This window comes from Neomonachus schauinslandi, chromosome 13 (assembly GCF_002201575.2).
Source record: "Neomonachus schauinslandi chromosome 13, ASM220157v2, whole genome shotgun sequence".
Taxonomy (NCBI): domain Eukaryota; kingdom Metazoa; phylum Chordata; class Mammalia; order Carnivora; family Phocidae; genus Neomonachus; species Neomonachus schauinslandi.
Window position 1 is genome coordinate 15,323,012 of NC_058415.1, and position 8,225 is coordinate 15,331,236.

Genomic DNA, 8,225 nt, shown 5'->3' on the forward strand with positions numbered 1-8,225 from the left:
TTCAAATAGGAAGAAGAGCTACCAGTGAAGCATTAAGGATCTTTAATCTTCTGGGTTGTCCACTGTACACTCATTAGCTGAATTTAAATTTCTTGGGGTTCTTCTGAATCTGGCTATCATATGAGGAATTTAGAATTGTTTCTTTTTCACATTTTGCTTATTTTTAGTCTTTCCAAAAGACTCCTGGTTATGTAGCAGATTTAGGGAAAATGTTAGAATTTGCATGTTTGGCTTTGAGCTTAAAGATGATCTTGGTTATAAAATGTGTGCAGCATTTCCCCCCCTTTTTTATCTTATATTTTGATGCTTATTTTATGACAGTTTCATGATCTTCCATATTTGCATGGATGTATAAAAAATATAAAATATCTAAAAAAAATTCAAAGATGATTTTTATATACTAGCTAGCTATACAGAAGTCACATCCAATAGTTGTTTTGTTTTTTTTTTTTACAATTATGGCATTGCAAGACATCTCAAATCATTCCGTTATTAAAACTGGTCTTAAATTTCATGCCATCATGCATGGAGAAAAAAAGGTAGTGTGTTGTTGCAAAACCCAAGCATCATCTGTTACCGTTAAACTAAGTTACATCTGTCTTGCAATAGGGGAGTGAAAGAGGTTGCTTTAGGGCTTTGTCAAAATTAGAGATAACCATTTACTGCATACAAAATATTTTTAATATTTTTGTAGTATCAATGCTTCAGGACACCAGGAGATAAAGATCAGTCAAAAGTTTATCTTACTGTCCAGCTATTTTTTTTATATGAAATAGTGCAAACAAAATTTATCTTTATTCTTCATCAGTGAGATAAATTTCTTTTCAACTGTAAGAAGTTTCTGGACCTCACATTCTTGGGGATGCACACTAAGTGATTTGTTGATCTTTAGCTATAATTCTGTAGGCATGACAGGGCAATGGCTTCCTGAGGGAAGCATTCTGACCCATCCGTTGCCTCTCCTAAGACCACAAGAATCTCTAGTCTCAATTCCATTACATCATGGAGGTAGGGTCACTGGAAAGGATTAAGTAAGAGGCAAGTAGCAATATCTTTCAAAAGAAGAGAAATTTCTCACAGAAATCCATTATACATTCCATCTTCTCTCCATTATAATATATTTATAATTTATCTCTGGACACTGGGCTCATAGATTTAGCAGGAATTACAAAAAACAATACTGAACACACAATTTGCTAATTAACTGAATTTTCTACAAGGAGACATTATTAATCATATGTTAGTGGGGCTTTAAGTCTATACGGGGGCATTTAATCAAGCATGTCCTTGGTTAAATAAGAAGTCTGTAATAGTTGCTAGGGCTGCCATCACAAAATAACATGGACTGGGAGGCTTAACCGACAAAAATTTAATTTCTCACAGTTTTGGAGGCTAGAAATTCGAGATCAAGGTATTGGCAGGGTTGGTTCTTTCTGAGGGCTGTGAGGGATGGACTTGTTCCAAAATGTTCTTTGTAGATGGCCACCTTCTCCCTGTGTCTTCACATTGTCTTCCCTTTGAACATAGGTGAGGTTTCTTGCCACCACTTTTCTGTCTCTGCCCCTCTGCAGGATTACATTTGTTCTACCCAAGGATGAGGTGTTCCTCTTTTATCTCCCATCAAATAGTCAACCAGAAAAGGAGGCTGTGAGAAGTTTCTCCATGGAAGGGATACCCTCATCCTAAAAGGTAGTAAGTCTTGTTCCATACCAGATCTCTGTCCTCCCAAAAGCGTCTGGAAGCTTGTTCTGTTAACTATCCTGTTTCTCCTGTACCTTCAACTCTCTTCCTTTAATGATTTTATATATTTTTCAATTAAAAATATATTCAGATTTTCTAATCCTACATCACAATTAATACCTCGTTGTCATTTTTTGTTAAAGATTTTATTTATTTATTTGAGAGAGAATGAGAGAGAGAGAGAGCATGAGAGGGGTGAGGGTCAGAGGGAGAAGCAGACTCCCTGCTGAGCAGGGAGCCCGATGTGGGACTCGATCCCGGGACTCCAGGATCATGACCTGAGCTGAAGGCAGTCGCTCAACCAACTGAGCCACCCAGGCGCCCCTCTTGTTGCCATTTTCCCAACATGTTATGCAAGTATATGCGTATGTCTGAGAGCTGCCTACACTTTCCCGCACATTCTCAGCTCCTATGTTCTTCTCAAACCACTTTCTCTCCATGATGTTTCCAAAACTCTTATTCTTAGAATGTCGTGTTTAGAGAAATTTGAGGTTTACAGAATAATGGAGTAGGAAAGTATGGAGAGTCCCCGCGTGTTCCCTCTTCCACTGGCCTCGGTGTCCTCTATTATTTTTTTTAAAGATTTTTAAATTTATTTATTAGAGAGAGAGAGAGAGAGCGCACAAGTGGGGGGACGGGCAGAGGGAGAAGCAGACTTCCCGCTGAGAGGGGAGCCCAACGTGGGGCTCGATCCCAGGACCCTGAGATCATGACCTGAGCCGAAGGCAGACACTTAACCGACGGAGCCACCCAGGAGCCCCTTGGTGTCCTCTATTATGACTATCTTGCATTGGTCTGGTGTATTTGTTATAACTGGTGAACCAATATTGATACATTATTATTGACTAATGCCCTAGTTTTACATCAGGGTTTACTTTTCATGCGGTACATTTCTGTAGATTTTGCCAAGTGCAAAATGTCATGCATATAACATTATAGTATAACGCAAAAGAGTTTCCCTGCCCTAAAAATCCACCTACTTGTTCCCTCTCTCCTCCTCCTTACCCCTGGCAGTCATGAACCTCTCTACTGTCTCTAGAGTTTGCTTTTCCAGAATGTCATGTCGTCGGAATCATACAGTATAGAGCCTTCTCATACCTCTTGTATCATTTAGCAATATGTATTTAAGATTTTTCCATGTCTTCTCCAGGCTTAATACCTCATTTCCTTTTATTATTGAATAAAATTCCGTTGTGTGGATGTACAACAGTTTGTTCATCCATTCACCACTTGAAGGATATCTCAGTTGCTTCTAATTTTTGGCAATTGTGAATAAAACTGCTATAATCATTTTTGTGCAGGTTTCTGTGTGGACATAAATTTCCCAAGTCATTTGAATAAATATCTAGGAGTGCAATTGCTGGGTTATATCATAAGATTTTGTTTAATTTTGTAAGACACTGACAGGCTATCTCCTAAAGGCTGTGCCATTTTATATTCCTACCAGCAATGAATGAGTGTTCTTGTCAATTGGGCTTTTGAATAAGTAATATCTATTGCTCATACAAATATTGTTATGCAATGAGTTCCTATTTTTTTCTTTTCCCACCAAAAGGTTTTGCTCCAAGTGTGTTGACATAGAAGGAAAAATCACTGTGATGGCACAAATTACCAAGAGTTGTAGAAGAATATGTGTACAAAATGTGTGATAGTTAAACTGGCTTTAGGAAACCTGAAATTTCACAACTTTGGATTTAAATAGCTCCACTGCTCTCCTTGAGCCTAGAAAACAGAGTTTGACCTCCTGATCTTAACATACATCTTAATTTTCCTCCTCCAAAACTTCTTGAAAATTTATTGGAATAAAATTAGTTAAAACAGCCAATGTGATCGTGTTATACTCTCTCTTTTATTTTTTTAGGATAAAAAGAGAGGAAGGCGGATATCATATTCAAAGATAAAACAGACTTATGCAACATGAAATCACTAATTCTAGCATGATCCTGCAGACGGAAGTGTCAGAACTGACTCACCAAATCATTCACTGACTTTTCCTCAGTCACACAGGAATAGATACTAAGCTACCACTGAATCTGAGTTTCTGTCTTCTCTAAGATTTCTCAACTACAAAAGAAAATATAGAAAGGCAGAGAGACCTTAGGCCAAGTATGTGAGCTGTTTTTGTTTGGTGGACATCAGAATTATCACACTAAAATGGAAAAAAATGTAGCATTCATCTAAGTTATAAATAAAATTAGCCTTTACCTCCAAACTCACACCAGGAGAATAGTAGTAAGTCCAACATAAATGAGTTTTCAGCACCTTTTCTTTTATCCTTAGGTTGTACCAGAATACAAAGTTTCAGAAAATCTAGTGAAATGGGAAATGGGACCACCTTGTTCTTTTTCCCAATGATCTCACCTGTTGATGACCAGCTCAGTAGTGGGGACCTGCATTAATGCCCCAGCATTAACCCCTTCTGTGGCCATGCTAACATGTTACAAGGGTATTTGAGCAGATTCAAGTAGACTATCTTCTCTAGAGAAGTCGAAGACCTTGTTTCTCTCATAATCAAGAATTCTGCAATTACTCCTTTAGATTAGACCAATTACATTGTGCATATGGGGAGTGTGTGTAAGTAAATTTATTTAAAGTATTAAAAAACTGAAGTAGATGAGTTTTGCCTGTTTTTGAACATTGTACAAAGAATGAAGAAAATATAAATAACTTCTACAAATCAATAAGGAATAGGCAGATGGTCCATTAGAAAAATGGACCAAAAACTTGCACAGGCAGTCCAAAAAAGACAGTATCTAATAACCAACATATATGTAAAAAAAAAAAATGCTCAATTTCGTTAAGTCACTGGAGAAAGGTAAATTAAAATTCTAAGGTAATACTACTTCACAACACCAGAACTGCTGAAATGAAAAAAGACAGTACCAAATATTGAGAAGGCTAAAGAATGACTGGATTTCTCCTTTACTGCTCTTTTGGAGTGTACCTTGGCACAACTCTGGGAAACTATGTGGCAGTACTGACTAAAGTTGAATGTATGCATACCCCATGAAACTAGCAAAAGTATCGGAAGATGCATATAAAATTCTTACAGCGTCATAGTTTGTAGGAGCCAGAAATTAGAAACAGCCAATATTTGAGTAGAAAAAAAATGCATAAAAAATTGTGATATATTTATACAATGGAATACCATAGGACAATGAGAATAATGAAAAGAATTTATATATACAATAACAATATATGTGATAATATGGATGAATCTCATAAATATGATATTGGATGAAAAACTCAAGACACAATGTCTGATTCCTTTAAACATACAATTTAAAAAATTTTAAACATATAGAAAGTAACAAAGAAGGCCCTAATAACCACCTTTGTATCCAACATTTAAGTTTAACAAATGCTACTTATTTTAGAATGTTTTACAAAAAAAAAAGAGAGCTTTAGGTATGGTGCAAAACCCTTTCTCCTCAGGGTTAACCTTTACCCAGAGTCTGTAATCATCCTTCTCAATCATACTGTGTAATATTTCATATGTGAACATTTCTAAAATATATACTATTGTTTTGATGTTTAAATGTTTTTCTTCAGAGGTATCATCCTTTGATACTGCTCTTTTTGATTACCATTACATTTTCAGCATAGATTCAAGTTTATGAATCTAGTTTGTTCATATTATGTCATTTTTTTAATCCATTCCTCTACTGATAGATAACTGGGTTGTTTTCATTTTTTGGGATAATACAAACAATATTTCAATCTTCATATGTATATATGACTCCTTATGATATAATTATATTCTCTGGGTTATATAACTAGGAAGACACAACATTTTCTACTTTTCTTGGGTACATGTACTTTACTCCTCATCTTCAATCTTTTTCAAGCTTTTTTAAACACAACATTCAGTTGGAATACGTTCGTATCTTTATACCAGGCGCTCATAAGTATATACACATATCACTATAAGCCAAGATTTCATAAAAGAATATTTACTTTATAATATGTGAAACACTCTGGTAGTTTCCATGATCTTCCTTTTTATTTTATTCTCTCTTTTTTTTTTAAATGTTGGTCAGTACATAGTAAATTGAATTCATACTCTACTAATGATTTTGACCTAAACACTGAAACACACTGCTACAGATGGGCCTGGATATTCAAAACTCCAAAAAGTTGTCTTGCTGGGACCTGACCTAATGAGAAACTTCTTTTTTCTTTCCAAAGTCCACGGGGACAAGGAAATTCCAATCTCAGGAATTCCAATCATGGTTTACTTTGCGGGGGAGGGTAGGGTGATTCTTTTCATTTTTTCTTGTTGAATCCATAGCAAGAGAGCAAGATAACTTATCAAATATTAATCCATCACATTCTCAGTCAATCACCTCCCTACAGTGATGTGTTAAGAAAACAAAGTTCCCTCCACTTGTTCTATACAGATAGTTTTGTCTATTTTTCCTCAAGTGAGGTCCAATGAAGATGCACTCATTTGAACTTCAACTATCCATTTGACTACCTCATTGACTTGAGCAGGTAAAATTAAAAAAAAAAAAAATATATATATATAGTTTTTTTCTATTGCATGTGATGTTGGGAATAACTGAGTATTAATCATCATCATCATCCCAGTAACTCAGTGCGTGTGTGCGCACGTGCACGCACGCACATGTGATAATTATTTGACTACTGACATATCTAGAGGTGAAGGGAAAACCATTTAGAACACTATTTCTCAAAATGTTTTAACCTGTGAACACATTTTAAATGCCAACTAAGGCAATGTTTCCATGGCCTGTGGATAGCGCGTGTGAGGAAGTCTGGGTGTGGAGAAAGTTTGGGATTTCAGTGAAATGCTGTTCTTGGTGATTCTGAATATCCCTCTTTCTCCATATGAAGAGTAATGCTTAAGACAGATCAGCATAATCTAATATTTAGATTAGCTGATCATCCTACGTCAGGATATGTTGACTTCATTGAAATTAGCATTGAGAATTTATAGAATGTGTTATAAAAACTGACAATCTTAAGAAAGTATTTTCATTGATTTTTTAAAGGGGTGTGGGGACATCCCTTAGTAAATCAGATCTTTTGCTGGAGTCTTAGGCACATACTTTTGCTCTGTGAACACATAATGTGTGTGAGAGACACTGTATGTTGTCTCATTGCTTTGCTTCCTCTTCACTATCAGGCCTACACTAAAGGAGTAGAAATAAATATGCTGTGAAAAATATAACACATAGTGGTTGCTTTTAATGATCTTTTTTCTCTTTTCTTCTCTTCCTTCACTTTTTGTTCTCTCTCTCCGTAAAGTAACTGGAGCTGATGACTCATTATCTTCTAGAAGCCGCAAGAGTAGTGAGTCATGTCTCCAAGGCTGCAGTATGTGGCATTTCAAATACATAAAACATTTAACTCCTGATTATCCCTCAGCTGTTAATGATAACATATGCTATGCTTTCTTTTATTTCCACAAATCTACTTGGTTGGCGGGGTGCAGAAAGTTTCCAACAGATTATTCACATCAATATTCCTATATGATTAGTGAGTTTCTTTACTTTTTATATTTGGGAGTTTCATTTGCTTTGAGAGTTATAGCTGAAAGTTAATTCTGAAAAAAAAATTTTCTTCTAACTTTTTTCCTCAGTTCTTCCACAAGGACCACATTTACTGTTGCTATAAAGGTTAGCCAGCGCCTTACAAATCCGAGTAGATACAGCAATTCCTCTGGACTTATGCTACTGGTAACCACAAAACCAAAATAAAATGAACCTATACGTTCCTTTTACATTGTTATATTTTATAAAAGGTACATGGACTTTCTTCTTCATTTCACAAGAGTGTCTCTGTGCAGAAAGATTCCAACTTTTCCATTACCAGAGTAAGGACTACAAATATACACAGAGAAACAAATTTTGTTCATTATCTTTTCCCTTTGCACCTGACAAAATAAATGCAGTATTAGAAAGCTCGTCTATATCTGTCAAAATGTAATACAATAATATGAAACAATTAATTAGTTAGTAGCTAATTAATTCGTTCAACACATACTTAATGGTGAGTGCCAAATGTATAGATTGGCATTTTCTCAAATATTTAAATTAGCTGATCATCCTACGTCAGGGGATATGTTGACTTCATTGAAATTAGCATTGAGAATTTATAGAATGTGTTATAAAAACTGACAATCTTAAGAAAGCATTTTCATTGATTTTTGTAAAGCTGACATACATATATATAATAATATATATATAATTACCTGAAATATCTACAAGGAAAAGAAGCAAAAGAACAAAGCACTAAAATGTCCCGTAAATTGACACACACACTATGAGTTTATACCTCTGCATAGTTTAATTGAAATATAATATAAATTTTTGTAAAATTTTGTGAAGAACAAAATTTAATTACCATCGAGGCTACCAAAACAAATTTCCGTTCCTCATGTTAAGTAGGAAATTCCTTAAGGTACCTGTTTTGTAATAGCTTCACTCATCCTTTCACTTTACAGTTCTAGTGGTTTGGTT